The sequence below is a fragment of the Bacillus rossius genome, assembly GCF_032445375.1.
Source record: "Bacillus rossius redtenbacheri isolate Brsri chromosome 4 unlocalized genomic scaffold, Brsri_v3 Brsri_v3_scf4_2, whole genome shotgun sequence".
Lineage (NCBI taxonomy): Eukaryota > Metazoa > Arthropoda > Insecta > Phasmatodea > Bacillidae > Bacillus > Bacillus rossius.
Genome location: NW_026962011.1, coordinates 40658034 through 40665330, shown reverse-complemented (window position 1 = coordinate 40665330; position 7297 = coordinate 40658034). Strand labels below are relative to the sequence as shown.

General features: G+C 39.9%; 1 long non-coding RNA gene across 1 annotated transcript; it reads left to right on the top strand.

The window, feature by feature from the left end:
* The first annotated feature begins 1302 nt into the window (after positions 1–1302).
* Positions 1303–4445, top strand: LOC134542097 (uncharacterized). Its single transcript, XR_010076734.1, has 2 exons — positions 1303–1402; positions 3102–4445. It is a non-coding gene; the product is annotated as an uncharacterized LOC134542097 (long non-coding RNA).
* Positions 4446–7297: the final 2852 nt, after the last annotated feature.

The window sequence follows — 7297 nt, the reverse complement described above, 5'->3', positions numbered from 1 at the left end:
AACACATATAAGAAAGGACCGAGAGTAAACTGGCAAACACGCAGTGCGACACAGTCTGGTGGGTGTAGGAGGGGAGGGGGGGGGGGGGGTGCTGCAACTGTATAAGCAACATAGTGTCACTAAATATCAGTGCAAAATAAAAAATAATAATTTTTGAATGTAAGGAAATTATAGAAATGTCTTAAACATAATAATAACATAAATAAAAAAACGTAATTTCAAAAATCATTATTAGTTCAGAATTTATGGAATGGTGTATTAACGGATTAGCGTATTGAGTATAATGGCAAAATATTACACATTGGAAACATTTTTTTTAAATGTCGAATTATTTTGGTAGCAAAAAAAAGCATGGCTGTTAAAACAAAATATTTATTACGTTTGATAGACACGAAACACGCTCTGATGTTGCTTTAAATGAAACATATTTCACTTGTTTTAATCGAATTTTTTCCATACCATAAAAATAAATTCTGTTTAAAAGTAAGGTTAGCAGACGTGTGCCTTTTTTATATATAGGCCTAGACTGTGGTAATGGTTTAAACACATAATTTTCAGCCTTGCCTTTTTTTTTAAAAAAAAATACATCGAAACAAAAGATAAAGACATTTTACATTGTGTTTTGGTTGTTACGTATTAAAAAATCAGTTAAAGTATTTTAGTCTGTGTTAAAAAAAACGCACCGTTCCCGGTTTCTCGAAAAAAAAAAAAGAGCTTTAGTTATAGAATCATCAGATGATGTCATGCTGTGACGTATGTAGTCGAAGTTACTCTTTAACCTCAACATCGCTATGATGTTCCGCCCAAAAACACTGGGGAAATGGTCAGGGGAGCAACAACAGGGGGGGGGGGGCAAGGGTATTTTGCCCCCCCCCCCCTTCTGAAACATTGAATTGGGGGCAAAAGGGGGCAAAGAAAGTGCTGTGTAATCAATTTTTAGATGATAAAACTGCTTAAATAGCACCATTTTCCACCTTGAAACACAAATTTTCCCGGGGGAGGACCCCCCGCTTCAATAGGGGGGATAGATGATTCTTTATAAAAAGGTATATTGCCCCCCCCCCCCTTAGGAAATTTAGTTGTTGCGCCCCTGGACATGGTGCTTGACCGCGGTTGACGGTGGTAAGCTCGTGGTGGTGACGGTGGGGTGAGACCCGGGGTCCCGCGCGTGCCCAGGAGGCGGTGACGGCGGCGACGGCGGCCCCCGACGCCCTGACGCGCCTGCGCAACAGGCCGCGCCTGCGCGTCACGGAGCGCGCGCCCAAGGCGACGCCGGCGCCGGTGAGCGGCCGCCGCAACCTGGTGTCGTCGCTGCTGCCGCGCCGCCGCCCCCAGCAGCCGCCGCCGCCGCCCGCGGAGACCAAGGAGGCGGGCAGCGCCGAGGAGCAGGCCGAGGCCGCCGGTACGCAACTTCTCGCTCGTCGTTAGGCCTTTGAATATATATGTACTGTATAGAAGTCGCCAGCCCAGGTTAAAATTTCCAATACGGTTTTGAGGTAGTTGGTTAATTCACCGCCGCAATCGCCACCATCACTAGGGCATCGACTTGTGGTGATCCCTAGCGGACAACTGTCGAACTCTTCAAACACCCCTTCCCCACCCTTCCTCAAACACGCGTTGTCTTCCACCCACCCTCTACTCCACCTCTCATCCCTACAGCTTTGTGACGCACAAACTCCCGTTGAACGACCTTGAGCTGCAGTGAATGTTGGGTTGGGGGGTGCGGGGGAATGACAGCGGGCGACAGTGCTGCGCTCTAACGTGTAAATAACAACCTAAGACGATACAGGGCGTTACGGCAGCGCCCTGCAGCGGTGAAGTTCCCTAGCTGCTCATCATACGCTCCTGAAAAACGTGGAGTAAATCCTATCCACTCGCGACTTCTATACAGTATATATATTCAAAGATTAAGCTGAGGTCGCGGATATATGCAAGTATGCGAGCGCTGAATCATGCTTCTGCGCAGGTATGCAAGTGTGCAAGTATGCCACGTTACTTCTACCCCTTCCCTGCCGTCTTCTGCTCTTCCCGGTTCCCCCAACACACGTACCTAACTATTCCCCTCGTGCGATCGAGCAAAGAAGTTACACTTTCAAAATCAGAGAAAGGTGAAGTTCAGGCCCTCGCCGTAAATTTTTCGCTAAAACGTTTGTATTAAAATCATAAAAAAAAGAGTATTTCATATTAACGTGTAATTTAATTATCAATCTCTTTAATATATTGTCTCACTTTACGTCCTGGTAGCGCTCCACAAGATCTTACTACGACACCCGTGTCAATGTCCTGGCTAGACGCGTTCCACGCTGTGCACGAAGCTGATTCGTAACAATCGCGTGCATGCGAATACACTGGCAAAAAAAATTTTGTGGGACAAACATGATGCATATACTTAGTGGGTACAACCATTGTTCACGCATCATCAGTTCCCGTATAGTTATTAGCAATTCAAATCCGACGGTATTTTGTCACAGAAGTTAGTTCAACCATCACTGTAGCGAGCGAAAATATTTTCTATTTCCATCGCGTCGCGGGTGCGGCGTTACTGAAATGCGTGTCAAAATTTTGGTTTTAAAAATATGGTTAAACTGGTGCATTAGTAATTCTATTATTATTGTTACTATTTCCAGATCTTGTATGCTAAATTTTTCGGGCTCACAATAATGCGATACGTATTTTGCTGTTGCATCGTCGTCTTCACCGTCTTCGCCGTCACGCTGCGCTGTCGTGATTCCAGCAAAAGGCTCGTCTCACGGGCAATGCTCATTGCAGTGAAATGTCTTTAATCCGACATGTTCGTGAGCACGGCAATGACGGATTAGGGATTTTACCGGATTATCGAACGCCAATCACGCACGGTGCGCAGAACATCAGGAAAAAAAAAAAAAAAGTTTGACTTGGTGCAGGGCGTGCGATCCCACCTAACCTCTGAGCCAACTTAAATATTTAAGTTCATATGTAAAACTTTTCTTTCATGAAAAAATTTTTATGAAACAATTTAAGTTCCGTTTTTTGAGACCACGAATTTGCAACTGTTCCAAGGGCGAGGCTAGTCTCATGTCGAGGGCATGGACAGGATCATGCTGGGGTGTGTCGGTCCGCAGAGGAGGTAGAGTCCGCGGAGAAGGAGGAGACGGCGCCGCCGCCGCCGGCAGAGGCGACCGCCGCCCCCGAGCCGCCCCCGGAGGGCAGCCGGCTGTCGTCGCTGCTGGCGGGCCGCCGCCGCAACAACCTGCCGCGCCGGCCAGGGTCGCTGTTCCCTTCGTCGGCGGGCCGCGCCGCCCCCAGCAGCAAGGAGGCGGCGTAACGCGGCGCCGCCGCCGCGTTGAAGCTCGGTGGTGCTGGGACAGTGCGCCTGCAGTCCTCCCTCCCGTACATCCCCCGCTCTTTCCACGCTTCCCTCTCTTTCAGCACTGTTGCCGCCATCTTGAATGATCTTTTCTATCTAGTTCATATTTCCTGATTATTAGCACGACGGTCTCCCCAAGCACGTGTTATCGTCTGGTGTTAATAAACACGCTTCAACAAACGAAGCCATGAAACTAGATAGCACGCATGTTCTGTACTGCGTGCTTTATAACTCAATGAAGTTGGAATGTAATTATCTCCCTTGATCCCGCGGCACAGCAGAAGTAATCGACAGTCAAGCGAAGCACTATGCGAGTAAAAAGCACGTGCTCCGATGACGTTCCAGGCGTATATTTTCATTTGATCAGCAGGCAGCTGGGGAATTCGAAGATAGAATGCATTATTGTAAATCTTAACGTGCATATTTGGGATCTTATGTCAAATAATTCTGTTCTGAAAGTAAATCATCAAGATCGGTTAAGTTCACTGGGAATGCACGAATAAAAATATATATTATGATTTGTCGAACTTAAACACACTTGTATGTGAATTTAGATTTCTGAATATATTGTTTGCTTTGTTTATGCCCATGTCTGATTATTTCCTATTACCTTCATGACGTAAATACTTCTCAACAGTATAAACCACCGATAGTAAAATTTTCCAAACTTTCTTCTATCAAACTATCTTTGTCATTGTACTTTTGTCATAGTAAACCCATCCGTAGATAATAACTAAACAAACTATACCTAACATAAATTTCTGTTTAGGTCAAATAAAACTTTCAAGAGCTGCGATTTTGCAATTTTGTTTAGGAGAAACAGCAAAGCGACTATAAATTATTCTTCCTGTATATATGATAACAATTTGGCATTACAGGAACCTTAGTTTAGCAAATTTATTTGCACCATGCGAAAATATGTATGATTTGTATCTTGAGTGCTTAAAGATGTGTAACTGTGAGATATGTTCAGGGCGTACTTATAGCAATTTCACTGCTTTTTGTGTACACAAAACAACGACATTCTTTAAAGTAAAATATAGTTTGTAGTTGTGAATAAGTCAACAAGTATCCAGTACATTTTTTTGTTCTTTTTAAATACAAAAATCAGAATTACGGAGCTTTAGTTACAGATAGGCCTACTATTCAAAATGTGCCATTAAACCCAACTCAGAAGTGAAATTGCTATCATATGAATGTTAAAGGTTCATACATTAAATATCACAAGCCAGCACAGATATAAATATTATTGACTAGATAAAAATCAAGAATTTAAATACATGTAAAATAAAATAAAAGGACTTAGAAATGTGTTTTTTAAACTCACGAATAATGCATACTAAGTCATCTTAAAATAATTTTTTAAAAGCTGTAGTTGTGATATACTACCCATGCCTTTTATAGAGATATGATTTTCTCTGACAACATGTGATAAAAAAAGCTTTGAAAATTGTTTTAATTTGCACCAAAAAACTTTAAGAAAATAATACGATGAAAATGTGTTTATAATTTAATGAATAATAAAAAACGATATTCCTGAGAACTAAGGATATTATTTCACACAAGCTGTGCATTTTACAGATTTATATAAATCTAAATTAGGTCTAGATGTTGAGAGAAATGTTGTATATTTAAATTAATTTACATTTCTTTTTGATATACTGTGTTTTACTTTTTAATTGAACTACTATTATGATAAAATGTAGCAGTGAGATGATAAGCATTGTTTTGTGTTGTTACATTTATTTTGTATGTATAAATAAATTTGTCATAAATATAAATTAAATGGTAAAATAGTGTTTTTTTTTATGAAGCCTAAATATTTTTACTATAAGAAAGCATTAAGGTACGCTATTTTTTTCCCACCAATACGAATAGTCTCAGCACTGACAATCAAGAATGACTGTAATTTGAAAGTGCTAACTATGGAGAGAGAGAAAAAAAAGCAGTTCAAGAATCGGAGACTATTTTCGCCGTAGGCATCCTTGCATTTCAGGTCGGCAGCAGCCATGAAAACCTGCAATAATCTAAGCGGGAAAGGTCACCAATGTTCTGAAAATTTTCAGTTCTTTCTGTAGTTTAAGGGGAAGACAGAGTAACCGGAAGACGCCATATTAGTTTCAATAATTTTTAGGCCGTAATTTTCAATTCATTTATTTAAAAAAAATACTTCTTTATAGAGTAGTATATAATTGAATGAAATGCCCGATGTTTGCAATGACTGGCTGCAACAAAAGGTTTACCCAGTGCAGTCATTATCATTCATTACTTAATTCATTTTAGAGAATTACTGTAACTTTGATAGCCATGTTAACACATTCTATTTTACGATCTTTGTAAATCTCCTAATGTGAGAACTATTTGATAGCGTTTTACACAATAAAAAATATTTACAGCATAAAAAACTGTTAGAACTCACAGTCATCTTTCGGTCCTATCTCTCCACTTTAATTTTTTTAATTATTCATCTAAACTTTTGTAGTGACTGGGCATACATAATAAATAGCTTGTTACAGTCTTGAATTTATAACAATCTGGGGTTTGTAACTGTAAATAGCTGATTATTTTACGCGGACAACTACCGAGTGTCGTACTATTATGTATTCATCCAGCTAAATATATGTAATTATAAAGCCAAATAATTTTAAAGAGTTGTCTACAACAATAATATATAATGACGAAAATCAGTGGACAAAATTTCAATAAAATTCCCTTCTAGTAAGTTGCCAATACTTCTTTGCGCATGTCGCAGCCAACCTACGCCATGCGCTATATATACCTATATATATACCTATATATATATATATAGGTGTATATATATATATATATAGGTATATACCTATATATATATATATATATATATATATATATATATATATATATATATCAGGGGCGCAACAACAGGGGGGGGAAGGGTATTTTGCCCCCCCTCTGAAACCTTGAAGTGGGGGCAAACGGGGCAAAGAAAGTGCTGTGTAATCAATTTTTATATAATAAAACTGCTTAAATAGCACAATTTTCCACCTTGAAATACAAATTTTCCCGGGGGAGGACCCCCGGACCCCCCGCTTCAATAGGGGGGATCGATGATTCTTTATAAAAAGGTATATTGCCCCCCCCCTTTTGGAAATTTAGTTGTTTCGCCCCTGATATATATATATATATATATATATATATAACTACTGTATCTTTGGAACAAGCTCTCGTTATACGGCATTGGTGCGAGTAATTTCGTGAATGGAACAGGAGTCGCATGAAACGGAAAATGGGTATCCACGGTGCTGCCATCTGTAGCGGATGGCGCGAACCAAAGTTCACAAAACCAGAGGGAAACTTTAAAGTATTAACAGTTTAATAAATTTTAAGATAATGGGCAGTATTTTAACAAAATTCTTGTTCAAAGCCGGGGTTTAGGATTTTTTTCAAGTGTTTTTCGCTTTCATTGGAGCCGTTTCATTATATAGTTTAAATTTCGGTCTGCTAATCAAATGATTAAATAGTTGACGTAGCCGCTCCAACAGTGAATTATAGTGGCGGGTGCGGCAACTACGTGTGTTTCACGTCAAGAAACGTAGTTAAAAATGAAATATATATATATATATAAATATATATATATATATATATAATCGCACTCGACATTATTTTAAAGAATCCGAGTTACATATTGTAAGAATATTTGCAACATGAGAACACATTAATTTGCTCGTTACCGAGATTAGATGTTTAGATGTTACGCGTCTCTGGCGAATACTGAAAGAATGGTTCACGTGTTTTTATTATTATTATTTGTAGTTAAACTACGATTTGATACTGCCTACAGTAGTATATGAAATATGGCCCTGCGCCTGGGTTCTGGGTGAATATTGCGTTAACTAACCCCCTCAATACTGTGTACCCTAGTGCGTTAAGGTGGAGTGACTTCCATGGTAAAATGACGGCATGTCTCCAACC